This window comes from Macaca nemestrina, chromosome X, assembly GCF_043159975.1.
Source record: "Macaca nemestrina isolate mMacNem1 chromosome X, mMacNem.hap1, whole genome shotgun sequence".
Taxonomy (NCBI): Eukaryota; Metazoa; Chordata; class Mammalia; order Primates; family Cercopithecidae; genus Macaca; species Macaca nemestrina.
The window spans coordinates 91,457,621-91,482,904 of record NC_092145.1 but is presented as its reverse complement, the minus strand read 5'-3'; the positions used below and the strand labels follow the sequence as shown (position 1 = coordinate 91,482,904).

Below are 25,284 nucleotides of genomic sequence, written 5' to 3'. Positions count from 1 at the left end.
GTACTCAGCAAAGCAATCCCTTAAAAAGCAAGGTGAGATAAAGACTTTCTCACGCTAACAAAAGCTGAAGAAATTCATCGTCACCTGACCCATCCTACAAGATGTGCTGTAGTTCTTTAATCTTTAAAAAGGACACTGATATGCAGCAACAACAATAAAAAACATTTGAAGGTTAAAAAAACTCATTTGTAAATGTAAGTACACAAACAAATTCAGCATACTCTAATACTGTAATTGCAGTGTATAAACCACTCATACCTGTAGAATGAAGAAAAAAAAGACAAATCTATTAAAAATAATAGCAACTACAATTTGGTTAAAAATAGGCAGTATAAGATGTAAAGTGACATGAAAAAAGTAAAAATGGGGGTGGTTGGATTTAAAGTTTAGAGTTTTTTAGTTTATTTATTTTTTTTCTTCTTTGTGATCAAAATTAAGTTGTCATCAGTTTAAAATAATTTGTTATATGATTTTTTGTAAGGCTAATGGTTACCACAAATCAAAAACCTATAGTAGATACACAAAAAATAGAAAGCAAGGAATTAAAACATACTACCAAAGCAAGTCAACCACAAAGGACAACAAGAAAGGAAGCAAGGAATTACAAAACAACCAGAAAACAAGTAACAAAATGGAAGTAGTAAGCCCACTAATAGCTTGGAATATAAATAGACTAAATTATCTAATTAAAAGACACAGAGTGGTTGAATAAATATAAAAAAACTTAACTATATGCTGCCTACAGGAAACTCCCTTCACCTATAATGACACACATAGACTGAAAGGGAAAGTATGGGAAAAGATATTTCATGCAGATGGAAACCAAAAATGATAGATGTTAAATCAAAAACAGTTAAGAAAAGATAAAAAGGGCCACTATATAATGATAAAGCGGTCAATAGAGCAGGAGGATATGAAAACTGTAAACATACATGGCCCAACAATGGAACGCCTGGATACATAAAGCAAGCATTAGCGGTCCTAGAAGGAGAGAAAGAATGCAATGCGATAATATTAGGGTGCCTCAATATACACTTTCAGCAATCAACAGATTTTACAGATAGAGAATCAACAAAGAGATGTTGAAGTCAAAGTACACTCTAGACAAAATGGTCCTAACAGATTTTTTTTTTTTTAATTTCACCCAGCAGCTGCAGAATACATATTCTTCTCAACAGCACAATAGAACATTCTCTGTGAGGAACTATATGTTGGGCCACAAAACAAGTGTAAATATTTTTTTATTGAAATCATTTCAAGTATTTTTTTCTGACCATAATAAAATAAAACTATAAATAAATAGCAGGAGAAACATTGAAAACCTTATAAATACACAGAATTAAACAAAATGTTTATAAACAACCGATGAGCCAATGAAGAAGTTTAAAGGGAAATTTAAAACTTCATTGCAAATGAAAATAGAAGCACAACATAGTGAATCATATGGGATACAACAAAAGTGGCTCTAAAAGGGAAGTATATAATGCAGGGTCCGACGTGAAGACCCTGACCCAGCAACGGATGAGAGATGTACACTGACACAGATATTTTGCCTTTCAGTGTGGCTAAGGGGCTTCTGCTCCTGAACCTGCAGCATCATCCCAATAAGCCCAGGAAGTTCACATTTATTTAGTACAGATTAAATGGCAAAGGTCTCAAGTAAACACCATTAGAGGGTAATTAACATTGCCAACCCCCTGAGTAGAGAGCAATCATGTACCCATGTATAATCAAAGGTTGGTCTTAGGACTACATAAGTAAACAAGCTATTTAGATAAACTCCCCCACATTCCCTTGTTATTTGCTCTTTTGCTATCAACTCAAGGTAAAGAGGATTAGGCTGCTTTCAGCCACATCTTTTACTGAAGCTATGCAAATCTCCAGCCTTTCAAGAAAGTTTGTTTCTCTTTTCTACAATTTCCTCTTACAATGTTTCCCACCACCCTGATTAAACTCCTACATCTACCCCTTTTCTGTTTTTTGCCTTAGGCTCTATTGATTGAAGAGTGCAGATGTGTGCAGCAACAGGTCTCTCAGGCATGGCGGTTACTGCTCTTATTCTGGCTTTGCATCCTAGAATTAGTGAATAACATAAGACAAACATGAGTATAATCAGCAACATTCTTTTCCAATCAAGAGGTGACCCCCCAGGACAGGGGTCTATCCAGGAGATGTTATCTTGCACACCCTTCCATATGGCTGTTTGTTGGATGTGTAGATCTATGGTGTGAAGGGATTCTAAAATTTTAGTTTTAAGTTGCTTTATGTCTGCTGTTAAATTGTTATGAAAGGTTCCCCAGAGGTGTTGTTTCACCTCATCCCAACTATTTGTTGATTGATTCCATAGAAGAGAAGTGACACAGATATGTTTATGCTCCCAGTTGCAGTTTAATTGCTGTAGGAATGCTAGCACAACTTTTCGCTCCCCCACATATTCCAAGGCAGTCTTGAGGGCTTACAGACGTGCTGCAAGAGAGGTTCATTAGACACATTTCTGGCCAAATTTTCTGCAAAAGCAGCTAGTTGTACTGATTCAGTAATAGGTGCTACAACCACACTAGCTGTTGCTAGGATGACTATGGCTGAGACTATAAAGGCTAGAAGTATCCTATGAATCTTTTGGGTCTGACCTGCGACAGGTCTAAGGTGGCAAGGGCAGAGGAACCTTGCCAATCACATGTCAAATTGACTGGTAGGAATACCTCAGATTTTCTCCTCAATACCATGACACTAGTAATATTTAAATTAGATATATTGTAATTAGTAATACATGAGGCGAACCAAGCCTGTCTCTGCACCTGGGTCACAAATGTGGAACTTGGAGGTGTAATAGAAATATTGGTTCCCATAAGGAAATCATATGGATGGGTAGTGCAAATCAGGCACAGATCAGTGTTATTATGAATAAAGGTTATAGTATAGTTGTTATTGGAATTATGATATGTCCCATGCCAGGTGTCAAGGGAGGTGCTAAGATGTCCCAGGTGCCATAAAGTGTCTTGGGGTGGCATGGACTTTACTTGAGATCTGGGATGTCCTATCCCCTAATCAGCCCAAATCATAGGGGAATGGGAGAAGGCTGATACTGTTATTGATGCCATGATGGATGAGGATATCAGTAAGGCTGCCCTGCAAATGGCCGTGGGGGCTCCAGTCTAAGATGTTATAATTGCCTAACTGGAGGCTACGGGCCTGTTCCCCATGACAGATCTCCCAGCTAAAGTGGAATCCATTACTTTCCCAGCTTTGTTCTTTAGCATGGGAAGGAATGTTTGGGAAAGTGGCATTGATTGCATTGCTCGGTTTGAGGCTACCTGCAGCTAAGGCTGTTAATGCATTTCTTTTGCCATGATGTAGCCATAATTGTGTTTGGGCAGGTACACAGTAAGGGTTAGAACTTTTATAACTTACACACAGTGGGAAGATAGCAGAGTGATATATAGTGTTACCTGGCACCTTAGTCCAACGTGTGCCATTAATGAGGGACCCTATTGGGGGTAAATCTATCCCTCCTAGCCAAGCAGTTACATTATTAAAGGCTGGGAAGGGGGTGTCTGCCCAGGTCAAAATGCAAAAGAAAGGCAGATCTAAGATATCATCCCAATAGAGTGTAGCAGGTACAGGTTGCAGACAAAGAGAGAGCACAAAAAGGATCAATACCCTATGCGAGTTTCTATGTACAATAGAGAGCATAGCAAGGAACAAATTATCTGGAGTAAATGTTGTCTTCGTCCAGAGCAGGATTCATTCAGCCTCCTGAGTTGTCTTCTTCAGCATCCCCCAGGTAACATCCAGGGCTTATGTGGCCTGAGGAAGCCACATCATCCAGGGTTGTGGGTCCTGTAGGGTTAGTTCCTTCATTTCTGGTATTGGGTTGGGTCCTAGCCAAGCAATGGTATGGCTTGATGTGTCATGCTGGAATCCAAAGAGGACCTGAGGGGGTGTGAACATGAGCATAGCCTCTTCCCCATGTTAACAATTCATTTGGAACACACCATACATTACTGTTTACATATTTACATAAAAGTGCAGGGTTTATGTCTTGAGAGGTTTTAGCAAAGTGCTTTTCTACAACTGGTTGAAATTTGTTATCTAAATTTTAAAAATTAAGGGTAATAAGCCTTGTGGTAGTAGTGTTGCAGGGTCCTTATTCATACTCCTCCCTTTTTTTTTTTTTTTTTTTGAGCATATTTTTAAGAGTGGAATGGGCACATTTTACTATGGCCTGTCCTTGGGGTTATATGGGATGCCTGTAGAGTGTTGGATGTTCCACGTGTGACAAAATTGTTGAAATTGTGAGCTGGCATAAGCTGGACCATTATTTGTTTTAATTTTTGTGGGCCACCCCATAAATGCAAAAGTTAAAAGAAGATATTTAACGGCATATCGAGTGAACTCTCCAGAACAGCGTGTGCTGTTCAGTAAGTTTTGGTATCAACAGATACATGTACATATGTTAGTTTTCCAAATCAGGGATGTGTGTAACATCTGTTTGCCATAACTGATTAAGTTCCAGTCCTCTAGCATTAACACCTATTGAAGGAGGGAACGTGACTGTGAGCTGGCAATCTGGGCATTGTAGAATAATTTGTTTAGCTAGTCTCTGGGTGAGTTGAAATTGTTTAGATAAGTTTCTCCAATTTTGGAGGGAAAATTCATGCAATTGGGTGACTTGGTCAAGCAGTGATGTCATAACCTGAAGCTCTGCTTGTTCATTGCCATAAGCCAATGGGCCAGGCAGTGAGCTGTGGACTCGAATGTGTGTAATAAAAATAGGATATATACATTGATCTAGCAATTGCTGAAGTCGGAGAAAAAGAGCACACAGGGTGGGATCCAGTGTGGACTTAATTATGGCTGTTTCAAGGTTCTGCACTAAATAAACAGAGTAAGCCGAGTCACTAACACTATCGAGGGGCTGAGCGAAAAAAGTTTCCAAAGCGAATATTAAGGCCCCAACCTCAGCTCTCTGAGTGCTAGTGCCCTGTGGTCATCTGTTCTATTAACCCTGTAGTGAAGTGTTTGCTGGAAAGACAAATAATTGGATTGAATAGCCTGGGTTTATGCAATGTAGCTGCCTCTGACAGATGGCTTGTTCTATTTCTTCAATCTCTCTTTTGGCTATAGGAGTTAAATACCTGGGAGAATCCAGGGCTGAATTGTCCTTTAAGATATAAAACAGATTTTGCAATTTATCCATAGTAATGCCCAAGGTGCAGTGAAGCCAGTTAATATTGCTTAGTAATTTCTGATAATCATTTAAGGTATGTAAGTTGCTAGTATTTAGTTTAACCTTTTGAGGTTTTACTGACTGAGAAGTCAGCATGTACCCAAGATATTTCCAAGGAGAGGACATTTGTACATTTTTAGATTCTATGATTAAACCTCTTAACTGTGTATTCTTTACGACAGAGGTATATATATTTAAAAGCTTTGGCTCCATTGGGGCAGCTAGTAAAATATTATCCATAAAGTGAATAACCTTGTAATCAGGAAACTTTTTTCTACTAGGGAGCAAAGTTTGATTTACATGATACTGACACACGGTAGGACTGTGTAGCATCCCTTGAAGAAGCACTTTCCAATGAAATCAGCAATTACAAAAGCTGACCTTTTATTATTGATAGTTGCTATTGTAAACACAAATTTTTCTGTGTCTTTCTCTGCTAGAGGAATGGTATAAAAACAGTCTTTTAAGTCAATAACTACTATAGGCCAATCTTGAGGAATTGCTGCAGGGGAGGGGAGGCCCTGTTGAAGGGGCCCCATAGGTTGCAAATTAGCATTAATAGCAGGTAAGTCGTGCAAATGTCTCCATTTTCCACACTTTTTGGGAATGATGAAAATGGGTGAATTCCAAAGGCTCTGTGTTGGTTCTATATGGCCAGTTTTTACTTGCTCCTCAATTAATTCATGGGCTCTCTGTAATTTCTCTCCCTTCAGAGGTTACTGTTTTACTTAATTTGGATTTGGAGAGAGTCACGTTAGGGGTAAGGTTGGAATAACAACAGTGGCCATTATCAGAAAGAGGTCTTTCAAATTCTTAAATTTTACTTAAATCGTAGCAGAGAATCATAATCTGGGATGTTGCTTGTGTACAAGGAACACATGAAATTTTGCCATGGGCTGCCCCCGGAGCCAGAGGGCAGTGATCCCGGGGTGGCAGCCGCATTGCATCATTGCATCACCTTTGTTTGTGCTGCTCCCTCCCTTCCCACCCACCACACTCCCTTTCCCCTCTGCTAATGGCCCCTCCTTAGCAGGCTAGCTCCCTCCCTCCTGGGCATGCCTCCTCCCCTGCCTTAGCAGGCTAGCGGGGCCTGGCTCCCCAGTGTGCTGCAGACCAAATTCTCAGGAGTACTTGCAGCTCCAGGTCTGGAGCTTCCCTGCTGCCAAGCCTTTCTATCTACCACCTGCTTGGCCACATAGCTCCAACCTCTAATGCCTTTTCTTATCTTTTTATAAACATTGAAAGAAATGTATTTATATACCTGATTGCCTTGTTGGTCTTGCATTATCAGGCAGGCTAAGGGCTCCCCTTCTAATACAGCTTGCTTAAGACAGGTTCCCAGAGTTGTAGCGCATCTCTTGTCTTTTTTCCTAGTCATTGGAGGACGGGGCTTAGGCAACTCCATTTTCTCTTTGTTGTTTTTACCCCAGTGATAGCAGGGCTGAGGGACAGGGAGGTAGATGGTAAGGTAGGTGACAGCTCTTCCTCCTTTCCTTTTTTTTCGCTCTTCTGTATATAATGGGACCAAAGTCACACTTACTAGAGCCCATAGCGTTAGAGATGATACTGGGATCCATTGCCCTTGCACATGATGTTAAGATTTCTCCCTACTTGTTCCCAGAGCTCTACTTCTAGCGTACCTTCTTCTGGGAATCATGGGTTATGGGATACCACAGTTTGCAGGGGTCCCTTAATTGAGCCTGTGAAACCAAGGCTCCACTAGCTTTAAGCAGCCATGTCAATACTTTTATATACTGTTTCTATTGAGCTGATAACTGTTGACTCATGATGAAACCTTAACCTGAACAATTCCCCCTGGAACTTGGAAATCCCGAGTGAGCACCAATGACTTACTGACTAACTGCTCAGTCCTTTTCACCTTCGTTTTCAAAGGGCCCGTCACAATCCTTTGCAGCATTCCTCATGTGGGGCACCACCTGTGGTGGTCCGATCTGCAGACCCTGACCCAGCAATGGATGAGAGACATACAGTGACACAGATATTTTCGCTGTCAGTAAAGCTAAGGGGCTTCTGCTCCAGAATCTGCAGCATTGGCCAGATAAGCCAGCAAAGTTTGCATTTATTTAGTATAGATTAAATGACAAAGGTCTCAAGTAAACACCACTAGAGGGTAATTAACATTGTTGAGACCCCAAGTAGAGAGCAATCATGAACCCCTGGATAATCAAATGTTGGTCTTAGGACCGCATGAGCAAACAAGCTATTTAGATAAAAACTCCCCCACATTCCCTTATTATTTGCTCTTTTGCTATTAACTCATGGTAAAGAGGATTAGGCTGCTTTCAGCCAAATCTTTTACTGAAGCTATGCAACCTCCCAGCCTTCCAAGAAGGTTTGCTTCACTTTTCTATAATTTCCTTTTACAATTTTTCCCACCACTCTGACTGAACTCCTACAATATACAAATAAATGCCTACAGAAAATGAGCAAAAAGATGTCAACAATCCAATGTTATACCTCAAGGAAATATAAAAACAAGAACAATCTAAACCAAAAACAAGTAGAACAAAATAAACAACAAATATCAGAGCATAAATAAATAAAATAGAAACTTAAAAATATACAAAAGATGAACAAAACAAAGAGCTGACTTTTTAAGACAGAATCAATAAACCTTTCCATAGATTAAGAAAGAAAGAGAAATCTCAGTCAGAAAGGTAAAAGAAGACATTATAACTGACAGCACAGAAATAGGATAAGTCACAACTATGAACTATGCCACAAAATTGAAAAATGTAGAAGAAATAGATAAATTCCAGGACACAGGCATCTTACCAAGATTGAATCTTGAAGAAATAGTAATCCTGAGCAGAACAATAATGAATAAGACAATAGCAGCAGTAACAAAAAGTTTCCCATCAAGGAAAAGCCCAGAACCTGATGGCTTCATTGCTGAATTCTACCAAGCATTTAAAGAAGAACTACCGGCAGTCCTACTCAAAGAATTTTCTTTTAATGAAGAGAAGGGAATACTTCTAAATTAATTCTATGAGGCCAGCATTACCCTGATTCCTAAACCATAAAAGTACAATAATGAAAGGAAACTCTAGGCCAATATTCCTGATGAAGATAGATGCAAAATTCTTCAACAAAACACTAGAAACCAAGTGCGACTACACATTAAAAAACTATTCAACATGATCAAATGGAATTTCACCTAAGGCATGCAAGGATGGGTCGACATATGCAAATCATTAAGCATAATATATATTAACAGAATAGAGGACAAAACCATATGCTCTTTCAGTAAATGCTGAAAAAGCATTTGGTAAAAAAGCATTTTATCTACTTCCATTTATGATAAAAACTCAAGAAATTGGGTATAGAAGGAATGTACTTCAACAAAATAAAGAGTACATACAAAAAACCTACAGTTAACATTACACTGAATGAGAACAAGTTGAATGGGAAAAAGTTTCTCTGAGAACTGGAACAAGGATGTCTACTTTCACTAATTTTATTCAAGACAGTACTAGAAGTTCTAGCTAAAGCATATATATATGTATATAACATATATATGTCATATGTTATATATATAATACCTTGTAAATGCCATCAAAAATTGTTAGAATAAATGAATTTAGTAAACTTGCAGGATACAAGGTCAACATTTAAAAATCAGTAGTGTCTCTATATGCCTATAGCAAACTGTCTGAAAAAGGAATCAAAAAAAGCAATTCTCTTGACAAAAGTTACAAAAAATATACCTAGGAATAAATTTAACCAAGGAGATAAAAGTTATCTACAATGAAAAATACAAATTATTGATGGAAAATTTTGAAGAGAATGTAAATAAATGGAAAGATATTTCTTGTTTATGAATTGGAAAAATTCGTGTTAAAGTCTTTGTATTACCCATAAGAATCTACAGGTTTGATGCAATACTGATCAAAATACCAATGGCATTTTTTATAGAAATAGACAAAACAGACACAGATACTTCAAAATAGATATGGATAAAATAAAAATAGATACTTCAGATAGTTTGGCTATCAAGGGTCTTTTGGAAATGCCAAAAAAAAAAAAAAAAAAAAAAAAAAACCCTAGATAGCTGAAGCTATATTGATCAAAAAATAGCTAACCTAGAGGCAACACACTATTAGACTTTAAAATATATCACGAAGCACCAGGCGTGGTGGCCCACGCCTGTAATCCACTGGTGAAACCCCGTCTCTACTACAAATACAAAAATTAGCCGGGCACAGTCGCAGGCTCCTGTAATCCCAGCTATTCGGGAGGCTGAGGCAGGAGAATTGCTTGAACCTGAGGGGTGGACGTTGCAGTGAGCCGAGATCATGCCACTGCACTCCAGCCTGGGCAACAGAGTGAGATTCTTTCTCTAAATAAATAAATAAATAAATAAATAAATAAATAAATAAAATAAGATAAAATATACCACAAAGCTATAGTAACCATAAAAATATGTAACTGGCATAAAAATGCATAGACCAATTGAACAGAATGTAGAACCCAGAAATACATTGATGCATTTACAACCAATTTTCAACCAAGGCACCAAGAAAGCACATTGAGGAAAATAAACTTTGTAATAAGTGGTGCTGGAACAACTATATACCCACATGCAAAAGGATGAGACTATACACTGTTTCTCACGACATCAAACTATCAACTCTAAATAAATTAAAGACTTAAATATAAGTCCTTCAACTATGAAACTACTGGAAGAAAGCACAGGGGAAGTACTTCATGAAATTGCACTGGGCAAAGAGTTTTTGAATAAGACATAAAAAGTATAGGTAAGAAAAATAAAAACTAGGGAAATGGTATTTCAGTAAACCAGAAAGCTTCTGAACTGCAAAAGAAACAGGGTAAAGAGACAACCTACAGAATGGTAGAAGGTATTTGTAAACTATGCATATGACAAGGGGTTACTATCCAGAATATATAAGAAACTAAAACAATTCAATAGCAGTTTAAAAAAGAAAACACACACACACACGCACACACACAGAGACACAACAAAACAATCCAATTAATAAATATGCAAAAGACCTGAATAGATATTTCTCAAAAGAAGACACACGGCCAGGCACAGTGGCTCACGCCTGTAATCCAGCACTTTGGGAGACCAAGCTGGGCGGTTCACAAAGTCAGGAGATCGAAACCATCCTGGCCAACATGGTGAAACCCTATCTCTACTAAAAATACAAAAAAAAAAAAAAAAAAATTAGCTGGGCGTGGTGTCATGAACTTGTAGTCCCAGGTACTCAGGAGGCTGAGGCAGGAGAATCACTTGAACCCGGGAGGCAGAGGTTGCAGTGGGCTGAGATCGCACCACTGCACTTCAGCCTGGGGGACAGAGAGAGATTCCATCTCAAAAAAAAAGAAGACACACAAATGGCCAACAGATATATGGATAGATGCTCAACACCACTAATCATCAGGGAAATGCAAATCAAAACCAAAATGATATAATCTTCACTCGCTAATTAGAACAGCTATTATAAAAAAGACCAAAAGATATAATAAATGCTGGTGAGGATGTGGAGAAAGGGGAACTCCTATGCACTGTTGGCAGGAATGTTAATTATTACAACCATTATGGAAAACAGCATGACATTTCCTCAAATAATTAAAAATACAGTTACTATACTCTCCACCAATTCCACTACTGGATATATATCTACAAAAAATAAAATTAGTATGTCAATTTGGAATGTAAAAATGTTGATTTCATAGAAGTAGAGAATACAATAATGGTTACTAGAGCCTGGGATGTAGAGAGCAGGCAGTCAGGTGTGAGACAAGAAGAATATCTATTACATGGTAGGGTGAGTATAGCAAATAAGAATGTCATGTATATTTCAAGATAGCTAGAAATGAATAATAGTTGAAGTGATGGATATGGTAGTTATCAAGATTTGATCATTATACAATGCATACCTACACTGGAAAATCACACTGCATCCCATAAATATGTACAATTATTTTGTTCCAATTATACATTTTAAAATTACTTCACGGAAAAGAAAAAAGCTTCAATACGTAATAATTATTTTGAAACAAATGGAAAAAATAGAAAATATTTGTAAAGAAATAGAATGAATAAAGAAAAGAACCATATGGAAATTCTTAGAACTGAAAAATAAAATAAAAATAAAAATCACCTGTGAAAATAGTCAATGTAAGACTAGACATGACAGAAGACAGAATCATCAAATTTAAGGACAGGAAAATAGAATTTATGTCATATGAACAACAGAGAGAAAATAAACTGATAAAAATAATGAACATCTCAGAAACCTGTGAAACAATAATAAAAGAGTTAACATTTATAATTGCTTCAAATAAAGTAATATTCTTAAGTAAAATCTGTCAAAACATGTAAGGATCTCTGTCTTAACGATTTCAAATATTAATGGCAGAAATTAAAGAAGAGTTAAATAAAAGTAAATATATACCGTATGCATAGGTTGGAAGATCCAACATAGTAAATATGTCAACTCTCCTATTTGATCTATAGGTTTAATGTAACATTTATAAAAGTTTGAGCAAAGTTTTATAGACATACACAATGTTCATCTTATATATTTTTTTTCTTTTTTTGAGATGGAGTCTCTCACTGTTGCCCAGGCTGGGGTGCAGTGGCGGGATCTCGACTCACTGCAACCTCTGTCTCCCAGGTTCAAGCTATTCTCCTGCCTCAGCCTCCCGAGTAGCTGGGATTACAGGTGCCTGCCACCACCCCCGTCTGATTTTTTGTATTTTTAGTAGAGACAGGATTTCACTATGTTGGCCAGGCTGGTCTCAAACGCCTGACCTTATGATCCACCCACCTAGGGCTCCCAAAGTGCTGCATTTTAGATTTCTATGCAAATGCACAATATCTAGAATAGCTACAATAATTTTAAAAGGGGAGTACATGGCTGAAAAAATTGTTCTACCCAATGTTAAACCTTATTGCATAGCTACAGTAATCAAGAAAGTACATTGTTTGGAGAACAAAAGAGATAACCCAGAAATACACTCACACAAATATGTCCATCTGATTTTGACAGAGGTGCAAAAGCAATTCAAAGGAGAAAAGTCAGTTTATTCAACAAATTGCAACAAATGGAGGAACTGGACATACGTAGGAAAAAATGAAAGTCCCACAAACTATATAAACTATAGTGTACCCCATAAATATGTACAATTATTATGTTTCAATTTGAAAATAAAACATTAAAAATATTAGATGTAAACTTCTTATAAAAATATTAACTCAAAATGGAAAACTGGCTAAAATGTGTATATATATTTATATATATGTATTTATATATGTATATACGTGTATATGTGTATATATGTATATACGTGTATATATGTATATATGGGTATACGTTATGTGTATATATATATGTTATATGTATATATAAAAATATATATATTTTTTTTTTTTTCTTTTTTCAGACGGAGTTTCACTCTTGTTACCCAGGCTGGAGTGCAGTGGTACGACCTTGTCTCACCACAACCTCCACCTTCCGGGTTCAAGCAATTTTTCTGTCTCAGCCTCCCAAGTAGCTGGGAATGAAGGCATGTGCCACCATGCCTGGCTTATTTTGTATTTTTAGTAGAGACAGGGTTTCTCCATGTTGGTCAGGCTGGTCTTGAACTCCCTACCCCAGGTTATCTGCCTGCCTAGGTCTCCCAAGGCTACAAAATTTTTACAAAAATTTTAAGAGAAAACATTACAGATTTTGTTCTAGATGAAGCGTTCTTATAATGAATACCAAAAGCAGAATTTTAAAAGAAATAATTAATAAATTTGGCAAATTTAACCTCATCAAAATAAAAACAAATTGCTCTGTGAGACACTCTTACGAGGATTAATAGCAAGCTTCAGAGAGGAAAGAATATTTGGAAAATATATACCCAATAGAAGCTTTGTTTTTTGGTTTGTTTTATTTTTGTTGTTGTTGTTGTTGTTGCTTTTTTTGAGACAGTGTTTCACTCTGTCGCCCATGCTGGAGTGCTGTGCAGTGGGTAATCTAAGCTTACTGAAACCTCTGCCTCCCAGGTTCAAGAGATTCTCCTGCCTCAGCCTCCCGAGTAGCTGAGATTACAGGAGCCTGCCACCACACCCAGATACTTTTTGTATTATTAGTGGAGAAAAGGTTTCACTATGTTGGCCAGCCTGGTATCGAACTCCTGACCTTAGGTGATCCACTCAGTTCAGCCTCCCAAAGTTCTGGGATTACAGGCGTGAGCCACCATGCCCTGCCCCACAAAAGCTTTGTATCTCAAAAATACGAAGAACTTTAAAAATTCAATTGTAAAATAGTAAACAACACAATCAGAAAATGACAAAAGACATGATCAAACTGCCCACCAAGGAGGATATACAGATAGCAAATGAGTACACCAAGAGATCATAGTCATTAAATAATTGTAAATTAGGATCACAATGAGATATCACTATACATCTATTAAAATAGCTAAAATTAAAAAATAGTGGCAATATAAAACACCGGCCAGGATACCATAAAACTATTTCAACTGCTCCAACCAGGGTTTTATGGGCAAAACTCTGATCTCCCTGGGATGGATCCCTTGTGAAAAGGGGCAGCTGCAGTCCCTGCTGTTCAGCTGACTTAGCCTTTCCTGCCTGTTCGTTCTGGAGAGTCCCGGCAGTCTAGACAAGGGGAGTTCCCTCTAGCATAGCACACCTGCTCCACCAAGGGGCAGCCAGACTGCTTCTTTAAGTGAGTCTCTGATCCTGTTCTTTGTGACTAGGTGAGAGCTACCAACAGTGGTCTCCAGACATCTCCTATAGGAACGTTTGAGCCGGCATCAGGTCAGTGCTTCTCTGGGATGGAGCTTCTAGAGGAATTAAAAGACTGTCATCTCTGCTATTTTGCAAACTTCACCGGTGATACCTCCAGGTGTGGGAGGAACCCAGGGGATTGTTGTTGGAGTGGACCCCCAGCAAACCACAGGAGCCTTATGAAAGAGGGGCCTGACTGCTAAAGAAAAACAAAGAGCAACAACAGCATCAACAAAAAATACCCCCAAAAAACCCCATTAAATGTCAGCAACCTGAAAGATCAAAGTAGATAAGCACACAAAGATGAGAAAGAATCAATGCAAAAATGCTGAAAACTAAAAAAACCAGAGGGCTTCTTCCCCTCCACATGACTGCAACACATCTTTATCAAGGGCACAGAACTGGGCTGAGGCTGCGATGGCTGAACTGATAGAAGAAGGCTTCAGAAGGTGGGTAAGAGCAAACTTTGCTGAGATAAAAGAGCATGCTTTAACACAATTCAAAGAAGCTAAGAATCATGACAAAATATTACAGTAGCTGATAACCAGAATAGCTACATTAAAGAGGAACTTAAATGACCTGATAGAGCTGAAAAACACAACACAAGAATTTCACATTGCAATCACAAGTATCAATAGCCAAATAGACCAAGCAGAGGAAAGAATCTCAGTGCTTGAAGACTATCTTTCAGAAAAAGATAGACAAAAATAGAGAAAAAAGAATGAAAAGGAAAAAACAAAACCTTCCAAGAAATCTGGGATTATGTGAAAAGACTGAACCTATGACTGATTGTTCTACTTGAAGAGATGGGGGAAATGGAACCAAGTTGGAAAACATACTTCATGATATCCTCCAGGAGAACTTCCCCAACCTAACAGACAGGCTAGCATTCAAATTCAGGAAATCCAGAGAACCCCAGTAAGATACTGCACAAAAAGATCAACCCAAGACATATAATCATCAGATTATTGAAGGTTAAAGTGAAAACAGAATGTTAATGGCAGTTAGACAGAAAGGCTAGGTCACCTACAAAGGGAAGCCCATCAGACTAACAGAAGACCTCTCAGCAAAAACCTTACAAGCCAGAAGAGATTGGAGTCCAATATTCGACATTCTTAAAGAAAAGAATTTCCAAAAGAGAATTTTATATCCGGCCAAACTAAATTTCATAAGCAAAGGAGAAGTGAGATCCTTTTCAGAAAAGCAAATGCTGAGGGAATTCATCACCACTAGGCCTGCCTTGCAAGAGCTCCTGAAGGAAGCACTAAATGTGGGGGGGTGGGGGAACATTACCAGCCACTACAAAAAGACACTAAAGTACACAGACCAGTGACATATGAAGCAACTTCATAAACAAGTCTGCAAAACAAGAAGTTAGCATCATGATGACAGGATCAACGTCACACAACAATATTAACCTTAAATGTAAATGGACTAAATGTCCCAATTAAAGTCACAGAATAGCAAGCTGGATAAAGAGTCAAGACCCATCAGTATAGTATATTCAAGAGATCCATCTCACGTGCAAGTACACACATAGATTCAAAGTAAGAAATGGAGAAAAATTCATCAAGCAAATGGAAAACAGGGGAAAAAACGCACGAATTGCAATCTTAGTTTCTGACAAAGCAGATTTTAAACCTACAAAGATCAAAAAGGACAGAGAAGGCAAGGGCATTACATAATAGTAAAGGGATCAATTCAACAAGAGGAGCTAACTATCCTAAATATATATGCACCCAGTACAGGGGCACCCACATCCATAAAGCAGGTTCTTAGAGATCTATAAAGAGACTTAAACTCCCACACAATAACAGTGGGAGACTTAAACACCCCATTGACAATATTAGGCAGATCATCAAAACAGAAAATTGACAAAGACAATCAGGACTCGAATTCAGGTCTGGATCAAGCAGACCTGATAGACATCTACAGAACTCTCCATTCATAGACAACAGAATATACCTTCTTCTCATCACAACATGGCATTTACTCTAAAATTGATCACAATTTTTAGAGTAAATGCAAAAGTAAAACACTCCTTGGCAAATGCAAAAGAACTGAAATCATAACAAAGAGTCCTTCAGACCACAACACAAACAAATTAGAAATCAAGATTAACAAACTCACTCAAGATGCTTATGGAGAGGGGCGGAGCAAGATGGCCGAATAGGAACAGCTCCAGTCTCCAACTCCCAGCGCGAGCGACACAGAAGACCAGTGATTTCTGCATTTTCAACTGAGGTACTGGGTTCATCTCACTGGGGAGTGCTGGACGATCGGTGCTGGTCAGCTGCTGCAGCCTGACCAGCTAGAGCTGAAGCAGGGCGAGGCATTGCCTCACCTGGGAAGCGCAAGGGGGTAGGGAATCCCTTTTCCTAGACAGGGGAACTGAGACACACAACACCTGGAAAATCGGGTAACTCCCACCCCAATACTGCGCTTTAAGCAAACAGGCACACCAGGAGATCATATCCCACACCTGGCCGGGAGGGTCCCACACCCACGGAGCCTCCCTCATTGCTAGCACAGCAGTCTGTGATCTACCGGAAAGGCAGCAGCGAGGCTGGGGGAGGGGCGCCCGCCATTGCTGAGGCTTAAGTAGGTAAACAAAGCTGCTGGGAAGCTCGAACAGGGTGGAGCTCACAGCAGCTCAAGGAAACCTGCCTGTCTCTGTAGACTCCACCTCTGGGGACAGGGCAATAACAAACACAGCCGAAACCTCTGCAGACGCAAACGACTCTGTCTGACAGCTTTGAAGAGAGCAGTGGATCTCCCAACACGGAGGTTGAGATCTGAGAAGGGACAGACTCCCTGCTCAAGTGGGTCTCTGACCCCTGAGTAGCCTAACTGGGAGACATCCCCCACTAGGGGCAGTCTGACACCCCACACCTCACAGGGTGGAGTACACCCCTGAGAGGAAGCTTCCAAAGCAAGAATCAGACAGGTACACTCGCTGTTCAGAAATATTCTATCTTCTGCAGCCTCTGCTGCTGATGCCCAGGAAAACAGGGTCTGGAGTGGACCTCAAGCAATCTCCAACAGACCTACAGCTGAGGGTCCTGACACTTAGAAGGGAAACTATCAAACAGGAAGGACACCTACACCAAAACCCCATCAGTACATCACAATCATCAAAGACCAGAGGCAGATAAAACCACAAAGATGGGGAAAAAGCAGGGCAGAAAAGCTGGAAATTCCAAAAATAAGAGCGCATCTCCCCCGGCAAAGGAGCGCAGCTCATCGCCAGCAACAGATCAAAGCTGGACAGAGAATGACTTTGACGAGATGAGAGAAGAAGGCTTCAGTCCATCAAACTTCTCAGAGCTAAAGGAGGAATTACGTACCCAGCGCAAAGAAACTAAAAATCTTGAAAAAAAAGTGGAAGAATTGATGGCTAGAGAAATTAATGCAGAGAAGGTCCTAAACGAAATGAAAGAGATGAAAACCATGACATGAGAAATACGTGACAAATGCACAAGCTTCAGTAACCGACTCGATCAACTGGAAGAAAGAGTATCTGCGATTGAGGATCAAATGAATGAAATGAAGCGAGAAGAGAAACCAAAAGAACAAAGAAGAAAAAGAAATGAACAAAGCCTGCAAGAAGTATGGGATTATGTAAAAAGACCAAATCTATGTCTGATTCGGGTGCCTGAAAGTGAGGGGGAAAATGGAACCAAGTTGGAAAACATTCTTCAGGATATCATCCAGGAGAACTTCCCCAACCTGGTAGGGCAGGCCAACATTCAAATCCAGGAAATACAGAGAACGCCACAAAGATACTCCTCGAGAAGAGCAACTCCAAGACACATAATTGCCAGATTCACCAAAGTTGAAATGAAGGAAAAATCCTTAAGGGCAGCCAGAGAGAAAGGTCGGGTTACCCACAAAGGGAAGCCCATCAGACTAACAGCAGATCTCTCGGCAGAAACTCTACAAGCCAGAAGAGAGTGGGGGCCAATATTCAACATTCTTAAAGAAAAGAATTTTCAACCCAGAATTTCATATCCAGCCAAACTAAGTTTCAGAAGTGAAGGAGAAATAAAATCCTTTGCAGATAAGCAAATGCTTAGAGATTTTGTCACCACTAGGCCTGCCTTACAAGAGACCCTGAAGGAAGCACTAAACATGGAAAGGAACAACCGGTACCAGCCATTGCAAAAACATGCCAAAATGTAAAGACCATCGAGGCTAGGAAGAAACAGCATCAACTAGCAAGCAAAATAACCAGTTAATATCATAATGGCAGGATCAAGTTCACACATAACAATCTTAACCTTAAATGTAAATGGACTAAATGCTCCAATTAAAGGACACAGACTGGCAAACTGGATAAAGAGTCAAGACCCATAAGTCTGCAGTATTCAGGAGACTCATCTCACACGCAGAGACAAACATAGGCTCAAAATAAAGGGATGGAGGAAGATTTACCAAGCAAATGGAGAACAAAAAAAAGCGGGGGTTGCAATACTAGTCTCTGATAAAACAGACTTTAAACCATCAAAGATCAAAAGAGACAAAGAAGGCCATTACATAATGGTAAAGGGATCAATTCAACAGGAAGAGCTAACTATCCTAAATATATATGCACCCAATACAGGAGCACCCAGATTCATAAAGCAAGTCCTTAGAAACTTACAAAGAGACTTAGACTCCCATACAATAATAATGGGAGACTTCAACACTCCACTGTCAACATTAGACAGATCAACGAGACAGAAAGTTAACAAGGATATCCAGGAATTGAACTCATCTCTGCAGCAAGCAGACCTAATAGACATCTACAGAACTCTCCACCCCAAATCAACAGAATATACATTCTTCTCAGCACCACAACGTACTTACTCCAAAATTGACCACGTAATTGGAAGTAAAGCACTCCTCAGCAAATGTACAAGAACAGAAATTATAACAAACTGTCTCTCAGACCACAGTGCAATCAAACTAGAACTCAGGACTAAGAAACTCAATCAAAACCGCTCAACTACATGGAAACTGAACAACCTGCTCCTGAATGACTACTGGGTACTTAACGAAATGAAGGCAGAAATAAAGATGTTCTTTGAAACCAATGAGAACAAAGATACAACATACCAGAATCTCTGGGACACATTTAAAGCAGTGTGTAGAGGGAAATTTATAGCACTAAATGCCCACAAGAGAAAGCAGGAAAGATCTAAAATTGACACTCTAACATCGCAATTAAAAGAACTAGAGAAGCAAGAGCAAACACATTCGAAAGCTAGCAGAAGGCAAGAAATAACTAAGATCAGAGCAGAACTGAAGGAGATAGAGACACAAAAAACTCTCCAAAAAATCAATGAATCCAGGAGTTGGTTTTTTGAAAAGATCAACAAAATTGACAGACCACTAGCAAGACTAATAAAGAAGAAAAGAGAGAAGAATCAAATCTACGCAATTAAAAATGATAAAGGGGATATCACCACCGACCCCACAGAAATACAAACTACCATCAGAGAATACTATAAACACCTCTACGCAAATAAACTGGAAAATCTAGAAGAAATGGATAATTTCCTGGACACTTACACTCTTCCAAGACTAAACCAGGAAGAAGTTGAATCCCTGAATAGACCAATAGTAGGCTCTGAAATTGAGGCAATAATTAATAGCCTACCAAACAAAAAAAGTCCAGGACTAGATGGATTCACAGCTGAATTCTACCAGAGGTACAAGGAGGAGTTGGTACCATTCCTTCTGAAACTATTCCAATCAATAGAAAAAGAGGGAATCCTCCCTAACTCATTTTATGAGGCCAACATCATCCTGATACCAAAGCCTGGCAGAGACACAACAAAAAAAGAGAATTTTAGACCAATATCCCTGATGAACATCGATGCAAAAATCCTCAATAAAATACTGGCAAACCGGGTTCAGCAACACATCAAAAAGCTTATCCACCATGATCAAGTGGGCTTCATCCCTGGGATGCAAGGCTGGTTCAACATTCACAAATCAATAAACATAATCCAGCATATAAACAGAACCAAGGACAAGAACCACATGATTATCTCAATAGATGCAGAAAAGGCTTTTGACAAAATTCAACAGCCCTTCATGCTAAAAACGCTCAATAAATTCGGTATTGATGGAACGTACCTCAAAATAATAAGAGCTATTTATGACAAATCCACAGCCAATATCATACTGAATGGGCAAAACTGGAAAAATTCCCTTTGAAAACTGGCACAAGACAGGGATGCCCTCTCTCACCACTCCTATTCAACATAGTGCTGGAAGTTCTGGCTAGGGCAATTAGGCAAGAGAAAGAAATCAAGGGTATTCAGTTATGAAAAGAAGAAGTCAAATTGTCCCTGTTTGCAGATGACATGATTGTATATTTAGAAAACCCCATTGTCTCAGCCCAAAATCTCCTTAAGCTGATAAGCAACTTCAGCAAAGTCTCAGGATACAAAATTAATGTGCAAAAATCACAAGCATTCTTATACATCAGTAACAGACAAACAGAGAGCCAAATCAGAAATGAACTTCCATTCACAATTGTTTTAAAGAGAATCAAATACCTAGGAATCCAACTTACAAGGGATGTAAAGGACCTCTTCAAGGACAACTACAAACCACTGCTCAGTGAAATCAAAGAGGACACAAACAAATGGAAGAACATACCATGCTCATGGATAGGAAGAATCAACATCGTGAAAATGGCCATACTGCCCAAGGTAATTTATAGATTCAATGCCATCCCCATCAAGCTACCAATGAGTTTCTTCACAGAATTGGAAAAAACTGCTTTAAAGTTAATATGGAACCAAAAAAGAGCCCGCATCTCCAAGACAATCCTAAGTCAAAAGAACAAAGCTGGAGGCATCACACTACCTGACTTCAAACTATACTACAAGGCTACAGTAACCAAAACAGCATGGTACTGGTACCAAAACAGAGATATAGACCAATGGAACAGAACAGAGTCCTCAGAAATAATACCACACATCTACAGCCATCTGATCTTTGACAAACCTGACAAAAACAAGAAATGGGGAAAGGATTCCCTATTTAATAAATGGTGCTGGGAAAATTGGCTAGCCATAAGTAGAAAGCTGAAACTGGATCCTTTCCTTACTCCTTATACGAAAATTAATTCAAGATGGATTAGAGACTTAAATGTTAGACCTAAAACCATAAAAATCCTAGAGGAAAACCTAGGTAGTACCATTCAGGACATAGGCATGGGCAAAGACTTCATGTCTAAAACACCAAAAGCAACGGCAGCAAAAGCCAAAATTGACAAATGGGATCTCATTAAACTAAAGAGCTTCTGCACAGCAAAAGAAACTACCATCAGAGTGAACAGGCAACCTACAGAATGGGAGAAAATTTTTGCAATCTACTCATCTGACAAAGGGCTAATATCCAGAACCTACAAAGAACTCAAACAAATTTACAAGAAAAAAACAAACAACCTCATCAAAAAGTGGGCAAAGGATATGAACAGACATTTCTCAAAAGAAGACATTCATACAGCCAACAGACACATGAAAAAATGCTCATCATCACTGGCCATCAGAGAAATGCAAATCAAAACCACAATGAGATACCATCTCACACCAGTTAGAATGGCGATCATTAAAAAGTCAGGAAACAACAGGTGCTGGAGAGGATGTGGAGACATAGGAACACTTTTACACTGTTGGTGGGATTGTAAACTAGTTCAACCATTATGGAAAACAGTATGGCGATTCCTCAAGGATCTAGAACTAGATGTACCATACGACCCAGCCATCCCATTACTGGGTATATACCCAAAGGATTTTAAATTATGCTGCTATAAAGACACATGCACACGTATGTTTATTGCGGCACTATTCACAATAGCAAAGACTTGGAATCAACCCAAATGTCCATCAGTGACAGATTGGATTAAGAAAATGTGGCACATATACACCATGGAATACTATGCAGCCATCAAAAAGGATGAGTTTGTGTCCTTTGTAGGGACATGGATGCAGCTGGAAACCATCATTCTTAGCAAACTATCACAAGAACAGAAAACCAAACACCGCATGTTCTCACTCATAGGTGTGAACTGAACAATGAGATCACTTGGACTCAGGAAGGGGAACATCACACACCGGGGCCTATCATGGGGAGGGGGGAGGGGGGAGGGATTGCATTGGGAGTTATACCTGATGTAAATGACGAGTTGATGGGTGCAGCACACCAACATGGCACAAGTATACATATGTAACAAACCTGCAGGTTATGCACATGTACCCTACAACTTAAAGTATAATAATAATAAATAAATTAAAAAAAAAAAAGAAACTCACTCAAAACCACACAACTACATGGAAATTGACCAATCTGCTCCTTGATGACTTCTGGGTAAAAAATGAAATTAAGGCAGAAATCAAGAAGTTATTTGAAACAAACGAGAAAAAACAAAATGTACCAGAATTTCTGGGATGCAGCTACAGCAGCTAGAGCAGTGCAAGAGGGAAATTTATAGCACCAAATTCCCACATCGAAAAGCTAGAAAGATCTCAAATCAACAATCTAACATCACAACTAAAAGAACTAGAGAACTAGGAGGAAACAAACCCCAAAGCTATCAGAAAACAATAACCAAACTCAGAGAAGAACTGAATGAGATAGAGACATGAAACTTTTTAAAGGGATTTTTAAAAAATCAATAAATCCATGAGCTGTTTTTTTTTAATTCACAAAATAGACCACTGGCTAGATTAATAAAGAAGAAAAGAAAGAAGAATCAAATGGACACTATCAGAAACGATTAGGCTAATATCACCACTGACCCCACAGAAATAAAAGCAACCATCAGAGAATACTATAAACACCTCTATGCACATAAACTAGAAAATTTAGAGGAAATGGATAAATTCCTGGATGCATACACCCTCCAAAGGCTGAATCAGGAAGAAACTGAATCCCTGAATAGACGAGTAACGAGTTCCGAAATTGAGGCAGTAATAAATAGCATATTAACCAAAACAAAACAAAACACAGGACCAGATGGAATTACAGATGAATTTTACAAGAGGTACAAAGAGGAGCTGGTACCATTTTTTCTGAACCTATTCCAAACAACTGAAAAGGAGGGAGTCTTCCCTAACTCATTTTATGAGGCCAGTATCATCCTGATACCAAAACCTGGCAGAGATACAACAAAAAAAGGAAACTTCAGTCCAATGTTCCTGATAAACATCAATGCAAAAATTCTCAATAAAATACTGGCAAACCAAACCCAGCAGCATATCAAATAGCTGATACACCATCATCTATTTGGCTTCACCCCATAGACGCAAGGTTGGTTCAACATATGCAAATCAATAAGCATAATTCACCACATTGACAGAACTAAAGGCAAAATCTACATGATTATATCAATAGATTCAGAAAAAGCATTCGACAAAATTCAACATCCTTTCATGTTAAAAACTCTCAATAAACTGGTATTGAAGAAACATATTTCAAAATAATAAGAGCCATATATTACAAACCCACAACCAATATCATACTAAATGGGCAAAAGCTGGTAGCATTCCCCTTGAAAACTGACATGAGACAAGGATGCCCTCTGTCACCACTCTTATTGAACATAGTATTGGAGTTTCTGGCCAGGGCAATTAGGCAAGAGAAAGAAATAAAGCATACTCAAATAGGAAGCGAGGAAGTCAAATTATCTTTGTTTACTGATGACATTACCCTATACCTAGAAAACCCCACAATTTCAGCCCCAAATCTTCTTAAACTGGTAAACAATTTCAGCAATGTCTCAGGATAGAAAATCAATGTGCAAAAAACACTAGCATTCCTATACACCAACAACAGCAAGCGAGAGCCAAATCATGAATGAATCCCCATTAACAATTGCTACAAAAAGAATAAAATACCTAGGAATACAGCAAACAAGGGAAGTAAAGGACCTCTTCAAGGAAAGAGGTCCTTCAAGGAAAACTACAAAACATTGCTCAAGGAAATCAGAGAGGACACAAACAAATGGAAAACATTCTACAGTCTTGGATAGGAAGAATCAACATCTTAAAAATGGCCATACTGCTCTTCCACAGGAGGCCTACACGCCTCCGCTTGTGCTGCCGCCATGTCTCTAGTGATCCCTGAAAAGTTCCAGCATATTTTGCGAGTACTCAACACCAACATCGATGGGCGGCGGAAAATAGCCTTTGCCATCACTGCCATTAAGGGTGTAGACCGAAGACATGCTCATGTGGTGTTGAGGAAAGCAGACATTGACCTCACCAAGAGGGCGGGAGAACTCACTGAGGATGAGGTGGAACGTGTGATCACCATTACACAGAATCCAGCCAGTACAAGATCCCAGACTGGTTCTTGGACAGACAGAAGGATGTAAAGGATGGAAAATATAGCCAGGTCCTAGCCAATGGTCTGGACAACAAGCTCCGTGAAGACCTGGAGCGACTGAAGAAGATTCAGGCCCGTAGAGGGCTGTGCCACTTCGGGGGCCTTCGTGTCTGAGGTTAGCACACCAAGACCATGGCCACCGTGACTGCACCATGGGTGTGTCCAAGAAGAAATAAGTCTGTAGGCCTTGTCTGTTAATAAACAGTTTATATACCAAAATAAAAAAAGCCATACTTCCCAAAGTAATTTATAGATTCAATGCTCTTCTCATTAAACTACCAATGACATTCTTCACCGTATTAGAAAAAAACTATTTTAAAATTCATATATAACCACAAACAACCCACATAGCCAAGACAATCCTAAACAAAAAGAACAAAACTGGAGGCATCACACCACCTGACTTCGAACTATACTGCAAGGCTATAGTAAAAAAACAGCACAGTACTGGTACAAAAACAGACACATAAATCAGTGGAACAGAATAGAGAATTCAGAAATAACGCTGCACACCTACAACCATCTGATCTTCAACAACCCTAGCAAAAACAAGCAATAGAGACAGGATTCCCTATTTATGTATTTATTTACTTTTCCACTTCATTGATAAAAATTTACTGCAGATTAGCACCTAAGAGTAATAACAACAGCAATAAAAAGTAATTTCAAAGAGTTACAATTTCTTCAGCGAAATAGATGGTTCACATCTTCCAGTCCTTTTGAAATAAGTTATTAATATTATTCCTTCCCCATTTCCATCTGAATGACTGCAGCAATACAGTTTTTAATTACTCAACATTTTAAAGCCTATAACAGTTAGGCTATGCATACCTCCATGTCATCGCTCACAGCAGGTCTCAATGTATTAGTACCAGCCTCT

At 38.9% G+C, this 25,284-nt stretch overlaps 1 pseudogene; it reads left to right on the top strand.

The window, feature by feature from the left end:
• Positions 1 to 24,099: 24,099 nt before the first annotated feature.
• LOC105476716 (small ribosomal subunit protein uS13-like) lies at positions 24,100 to 24,580 on the top strand (annotated as a pseudogene).
• Positions 24,581 to 25,284: the final 704 nt, after the last annotated feature.